Raw genomic sequence first — 6257 nt, forward strand, 5'->3', positions numbered from 1 at the left:
ATTGAGCTGTTTTCATATAAATACAGCCAATGCTTCAGCAATATGTTAATTACAAATTCTAATGGGTACTTGAGGTTTTCCCCCCCCAAATCAAAATCCTTTGAATGACCTCCCTAATTCAGATAGACCCATAGGAAAATCATTAAACGGAAAGTTGAAATGTTCCTTAGAAACCCTGTATTATAATTTCATGCATATTATATATATACACATACACTGCATTAATATCTTCTCCAAATATCCCCATGCCTTTACTTAGCGGAGAGAGCTCCATAAAAATAATTAATTTCTTCTGAGCACATACTATGTGGTACTTACCTAGTGCTTTGTTTTCATACTCACAGTGACTGATGAAATAGGTATTATTATTTCCAGAGATACCAAGGCTCTGAAATTAGGTAAATGGCCCACAGAGATGCAGTTAAGAAGTAGAGTAGCTAGAATCCAGACCTATGCCCATGTGATTCTAGAGCCTGAATTCTTCAATATAATCTTATGATTTAGGGCAATGATTCTCAAAATGTGGTCCCTGAATCATCAGCAATAACATAACCTGGGACTTGTCAGGAGTGCAAAATTCTCGGGCCTCACCATACTTCCTTAATCATAAATGCTGCCCTCCAAAAGATTCTCATGAACTACTATTCTAAGCAAATACCATGTTCTGTATTGTGTTAGGTGGACCATGGACTATAAAAGAATGGGAAAGTGTAGTTTCTACCTGAAGGAATGTATGATTTAGCAAAGGTAAAAAAAAATTAAAGATTAAAGAGTAATGTAAACATACTAAATATTTAATAAATATTTGTTTATTAATTAAAATAGGTTCAAATTGTAGGTTGAGTGATTTATCTCCTTTGCTCCCTCCTACATATCTATTCGAGGTTGGACAGTATTTTATAAAGTTTAAAAAATATTTCTCCTTCACACCACCACTAATGGCGGGTGCTCACGCCTCAAAATGGTACACAAAGCTTCCAGGACATCAACTGATGGTATGGTCCATGTCACCATACAAAGCTTACTGAAGAGAAACAGATGAGTTATACTGACATATCATGGCCTTGGCTCAACCATAAATGCTGTTTCAAGACATTCTTTAACTTTGAGGATATTTAAGAGATCACCCGTCATGTGGATGCCCCAGGCCAGGAGGAAGGTACACTGCCTTTTCCAGCAGGGTACCAGCATATTATGATGAGCTGGCTGAAATGCTGCCTCTGGATCTTACCCACGTAAGTCTGAGATGCATTCTAGGGATTAGAGTGAGAACTGGAGCTCACATGCTCAGCAGATTTGCACTCAGTCATCCAGAGCAAATCTGTCCACAGGCTGTGGACAGCCCTGTGCTTATTAATGATGACCCTTGTGCTAAAGGCCGGATTGACTGGACAGCTTCCATATTCAAAGGCTTGACAACCAATGTTGTGGACACTATTTTGGCTCATCACTTTGGGCAGGAATAGTTTCAGGCCAACCTGGACCTAATTCAAACCTACAGATTGCATATTGTCCAAAGATGTCAACTAAGAAAGCTTGCAGCTCTTAATGAGTTCCTATAGTGGGTACAGAGACCTGGAAATTGAAAGACCCATTTTGGGTCAAAATGATAACAATTTAGAAACATTAAAGCATTTAACTTGTGATAGTGGACAATTCATCTGCGGTTCGGGCTGTAGTTCATTGCAGTTCCTGCCTGAGCCCTGTAAATACAACTTTGGTAAAGACAGCAGACAGTGGGGGACTGCCTCACGTAGTTCAGCCTGGGAAGCTGACCAAGGCCTTCAAATACTTTTTTACAGGCAATGGACAACATACCATCTGCAAGCATGATCTGGCCCAGTGATGAACCCGATCAACCTCAAGAAGCATCTGCTCCGGAGAAAGTCTCTTCTTGGTAATTGGAACTCAAGTATCCTGTGAGTCCCCTGATGTCCTGGAAAGGCACCAGACCATGGAGGTGTCCTGTCAAGCAGATGTTCTTTCCCTGGACATGTAAGTCCCTCCTTCCTCAACTGCCACCTTATAACATTTAGTCCACTAAACTGGCCTTTACTATTTTTAACATATGCATGGCCACCAAACCTCTCTGTAATAACCTGGATTTATCATTCTCTCTGCCTGCCTACTCCCTTTTTTGTATATACCAAGAATCATTTCCATGCCATTGCTGTATTTAAACATCTTTAGATTTTCCAATCTCCATATATCATCTCTTGCCAGCTTTTGCCTGTGCTCTTCCAACTATGTAGCAGGTTAAGAGTCTTTGACCCCCACTCTGTGTTTATGTGGGTATATAGTTCTGTGATGAACCCAGAATTTGTTTATTTAACCCATAAACAAATAGTGGTGACTATTTGTGCTGACTCTTCTAGGAATGTCACTATAGGGTAAATCAAGGAAAGGTCATATTTTATTTTGTTCACAACTTTACCAAGAGTTATTCACCACTTCAATAAACACTCGATTCTGTCAAAGGTATTGACATTCTGAGCGTTTGTCTTGCTAATATGACACACCCACATCAGTCTGCATTTACAGCTCTGATAGTCATTGTGAATACGAATGTGTGTGTATGTGTTAAGCCCCAGTTTCAAAACACTGGTCATAAAAAGAGTGCTGATTTTATTCAGATAGATGTTGTCTTGCATCTCTCAAATACAAATACATTCATTACAAGTAGATGTGTGTTCTCGTATAATTGTATCAAGATATTAGATGATACAGTTTTATTATAAATGTATTTCCTTTTTATGTTATATTTGGGTTTTGTAAACACATGCTGAAAGCATTGATTTTATAAAAGTATACATCATACAAGCTTCCTATCGGGATATGAAAGGAAAGCAGTATAAAATACTCGTAATAACTAAGGGGTTTGGGGTCTAGTATGGTGGAAGTTATTGATAAACAAATGGTGGTGGTTTGATATTCGATGTCAATATTTCTAGATTATAAATGACATGGGGCCGCAAATTTGTTATAGTCACCACTATAGCCCCAAGGCCTAGGATAGAGCCTCTCCCTTAAGTAGGATCATTCAGTCCACAAACATTCGCTGAGTCAGATGCAATAGAAAATGCAACATGGATGAGACAGCAACCAACAAGCGGCACACCACAGTGGACATCTAGACTGGAGTCAGTACCAGAGGGAAAACACAGCTGGTACAGGAGGACATGGGGGTGGGGGTTATTTAGAGAGCATAAAAAAAGCAAGCCTCCCTGAGAAGGTAACTTTTATGTTAGGGTTGAACCACGAAAAGAAGGCAGGCCAGACAAGAAATTCTAAGCCGGCGGTTCTCAACCTGTGTGTTGTGACCCACAGGAACTGTATTAAAGGGCCACGACATTAGGAAGGTTGAGGACCACTGTTCTAAGCAGAGGTAACAGCAAATACAAAGACCCGATACAAGATAGGGATCAACTTGATCTCGGGCAGAAAGCTGGATGTGTGGCCAGAAGGAACTGACGATTACCATGGGAGATGGGAAATGGCAGTGACAGGAGGAGAGCTGGAAGAGGCAAACAAAGGCAAATCCTGTCTGGCCTCATCGGTCTTGGTAGAGCATGGGGATTTTATTCTAAGAGCAGTAAGAAGCAACTGGAGTGTTTAAGGGAGAATGGAATATCATTTAGTTTCCATTTCAAAAAGATTACTGTGGCTGCAGTGAGGAAAACAGGCTATTGGCATTCAATAGGTATTTGTTTAACAAATAAATGACCAAATAAACATATTTTTGCAAGCATGCATGAATGAATCCATGAATTCAATGAAAAAGGGCTGTAGCCCTGTGCTGGGCTCACATGACATCCCTCCCTTTTCCACCCTCCTATGTGATCTCCCATCAGTCCCTAACTGAGCCTCAGCTTCCCCTCAGGAGGACAAAAAGGCCTTGAAGATCCTCTTCAGGTCTGGAAATAATTCAATCATTCCTGCCAACTCCACCCCACTGCCAAAGCTCTCAGGCTGCAAGCAGCTGAAAAGGAATACTGAATGCCTCTGCTCTATTCATCATCCTCGGTTTGGCATTTTGTCTGCAGCTGGGGCCCTCTCTATAAGTCCACTCAGCATCTATAAGCTGACTGATTTTCATGTTGATTGCAAAGCTGAAAATGTATACACTTGTCATTCTTATTCTTGGCCCAAATGCCTCTTGCCAGCAGTAACTCTGATGATGGGGTGCTGACACCACTCACTAGTTACTATCTGATATGCTTGCTATCGATACGAGTGGGTTTAGGAGGATGCACAATTTGATAATCAGACCCCCATCTGCAAAGCAATCACGAGTCACATTATGGAGAAAATGTAAGTAAATGCTAGAGATGTGCTGTCATATTTTCAACTTCCCTTACCCTAGCAAAGATTGAATAAAAGACATGTTGATGTATGAAACAGCTTTTTTTTAATGAAAAGATCATCTCTTAATGTTTGTGCATTTATATAAGTACAGCAAGTGACAGGCTATAAAACAAAATGCTTTCATGTATGTGACCTCATTTTGCAAATGCACTGTATTGGAGTTGTAAACAAAAGTAATACGTACTTGATGAAGGTATTCCAACCACAGAGAAACAAGACATTGAAGAAACTAGCTCTGCAGTACATCCAATCTCATCCCTATAGTGGCTAATGGGAGACTTGGTGGTCAGACCATGTGGCTTCCCATCCCACTTTCTTCTTTTAGATCATTTTTTGTTACAAGTAGAGACTTTTTATTTCACCTCTCTGTACTCTAGTTTTCTCATTTATAAAGTAGAAATAAAAATAGTAACAAATAAAGTAAAAATATTAAAAAACAATAGTAACTTTATAACAAGGTTGCAATGTTAATTAAATTAGTTGATGAATGTAAAGTGTTTAGACTAGAGTCTGGCCTATATTAATAGCTCAATAAACATTAAATATTCTTCTTCTACTTGCTGATTTCATTATTCTACCTCTCCAAAGCCAACCATACCTGGAAGGCATCCTGCAGCTCTATCTCTAACCATTCATCTGTTCATATAGCTTTTACTTCTATTTTCTTTTATTAAAATGAAACCATAGGTATACCCAGGTTTTTCCACATTTGTTTCCATTCACGAGGTATCACGAGGGTTCTTTTTCTTATCAATATAAAAACCTGCATCATTAATAGTTGCACAGCATTTAATTTTATGGATAGGTTAGCATTTATTTAATCAAATGATGAACACTTAAGCCACTCTCTTTTTTGTTGCTACAAGTGATGTTGTGGTACACGTTACTATTAATGTGTCTTTACACATTTGCAAGAATTTCTCTGCAGGATAGATTCTGAGAAGTACCTCACTTCATTTGTATCACTGCACAAAAACTCTAAGGGGGAGACAGGATGTGTGAGTGCTGTTATACACAAAGAATATGTATTCTAGGAGTGGAAGTAATTTCTCTAACCCCTCACAGACACACTCCCCATAGTGCATGGTGGGAATGAGACACATGCTCCAGCCTTCCAATTCATTGCCCTGGATCACATAAAGGGAATAAAGACTTGCTCCATCTGTCTGATAACCTTTATAGCTTGGGACATCTTTTCTATTGAAAAATCTTAATAGATTTATTAACTCGAGCTTCAGGTTGGTCTATTAGGCCTGATTATAAACATGCCACATATAACCAGCTAATTCTGCTTTTTAACCATGTCCATAAATTATTCTCTGTTCTTAAATATGCATTAAGGATAATATTTACTAAGCACTCAATATGGTAAAGGTGTTGTACAAGGGATAAAAGGGAAACAAAGTTGAATCAGACCCTGCAGAGAGGTCCTGCCCTCCATCAGCTCACAGTCTAGAAACACACATAAATAATTAAAATACAAGGTAGACTCATTATTCGAAGAGGGTGGCAAACAGCAACTTTCAGAGGCTTAAAGAAGAAAAGATTGGCTATAAAAAAAAAGCATAGCCTAATAGCCCTTTGGCTCTTAATCTATACCTGAGAGTCCTACCACTATATCCCTAGAGTAAATTAGATATAGCATCCATCTTGTAACTTCAGGCATCGAGTCCCTAACTCCAACCACAGAATGATCATTTACTCATGAATGGACAGCCCCTTGAAATTCAATCTCAAATTCTTAGTCTTTGTCAGTTTGTCAATATAGGTTATGAATTGTAAAAACTATAGAAATTAAGTGGGTTGAAGAGGTAATCTATTCCTAAGGTTAGATTTTTATTTTTTATTAACTCAATATTATATTCTGGGAATATTCATCTAGGTAAGTTACA

General features: G+C 38.8%; 1 pseudogene; it reads left to right on the forward strand.

Annotated features, from left to right (window-relative positions):
• The first annotated feature begins 961 nt into the window (after positions 1-961).
• On the forward strand, positions 962-1999 carry LOC128568554 (protein NDRG3-like; annotated as a pseudogene).
• Positions 2000-6257: the final 4258 nt, after the last annotated feature.

This window comes from Nycticebus coucang, chromosome 17, assembly GCF_027406575.1.
Source record: "Nycticebus coucang isolate mNycCou1 chromosome 17, mNycCou1.pri, whole genome shotgun sequence".
NCBI classification, from domain to species: Eukaryota; Metazoa; Chordata; class Mammalia; order Primates; family Lorisidae; genus Nycticebus; species Nycticebus coucang.